Consider the following 1531-nt stretch of genomic DNA (forward strand, 5'->3'; position numbering starts at 1 on the left):
TATAGTAACAGTAGTATAGTAGTAGTACTATAGTAACAGTAGTATAGTAGTAGTACTATAGTAACAGTAGTATAGTACTATAGTAACAGTAGTATAGTAGTAGTACTATAGTAACAGTAGTATAGTAGTAGTACTATAGTAACAGTAGTATAGTAGTAGTACTATAGTAACAGTAGTATAGTAGTAGTACTATAGTAACAGTAGTATATAGTACTATAGTAGTACTATAGTAACAGTAGTATAGTAGTAGTACTATAGTAACAGTAGTATAGTAGTAGTACTATAGTAACAGTAGTATAGTAGTACTATAGTAACAGTAGTATAGTAGTAGTACTATAGTAACAGTAGTATAGTAGTAGTACTATAGTAACAGTAGTATAGTAGTAGTACTATAGTAACAGTAGTATAGTAGTAGTACTATAGTAACAGTAGTATAGTAGTAGTACTATAGTAACAGTAGTATAGTATAGTACTATAGTAACAGTAGTATAGTAGTAGTACTATAGTAACAGTAGTATAGTAGTAGTACTATAGTAACAGTAGTATAGTAGTAGTAGTAGTACTATAGTAACAGTAGTATAGTAGTAGTACTATAGTAACAGTAGTATAGTAGTAGTACTATAGTAACAGTAGTATAGTAGTAGTACTATAGTAACAGTAGTATAGTAGTACTATAGTAACAGTAGTATAGTAGTAGTACTATAGTAACAGTAGTATAGTAGTAGTACTATAGTAACAGTAGTATAGTAGTAGTACTATAGTAACAGTAGTATAGTAGTAGTACTATAGTAACAGTAGTATAGTAGTAGTACTATAGTAACAGTAGTATAGTAGTAGTACTATAGTAACAGTAGTATAGTAGTAGTACTATAGTAACAGTAGTATAGTAGTAGTACTATAGTAACAGTAGTATAGTAGTAGTACTATAGTAACAGTAGTATAGTAGTAGTACTATAGTAACAGTAGTATAGTAGTAGTACTATAGTAACAGTAGTATAGTAGTAGTACTATAGTAACAGTAGTATAGTAGTAGTACTATAGTAACAGTAGTATAGTAGTAGTACTATAGTAACAGTAGTATAGTAGTAGTACTATAGTAACAGTAGTATAGTAGTAGTACTATAGTAACAGTAGTATAGTAGTAGTACTATAGTAACAGTAGTATAGTAGCAGTACTATAGTAACAGTAGTATAGTAGTACTATAGTAACAGTAGTATAGTAGTAGTACTATAGTAACAGTAGTATAGTAGTAGTACTATAGTAACAGTAGTATAGTAGTAGTACTATAGTAACAGTAGTATAGTAGTAGTACTATAGTAACAGTAGTATAGTAGTAGTACTATAGTAACAGTAGTATAGTAGTAGTACTATAGTAACAGTAGTATAGTAGTAGTACTATAGTAACAGTAGTATAGTAGTAGTACTATAGTAACAGTAGTATAGTAGTAGTACTATAGTAACAGTAGTATAGTAGTAGTACTATAGTAACAGTAGTATAGTAGTAGTACTATAGTAACAGTAGTATAGTAG

The sequence above is a fragment of the Anoplopoma fimbria genome, chromosome 22, assembly GCF_027596085.1.
Source record: "Anoplopoma fimbria isolate UVic2021 breed Golden Eagle Sablefish chromosome 22, Afim_UVic_2022, whole genome shotgun sequence".
Lineage (NCBI taxonomy): Eukaryota > Metazoa > Chordata > Actinopteri > Perciformes > Anoplopomatidae > Anoplopoma > Anoplopoma fimbria.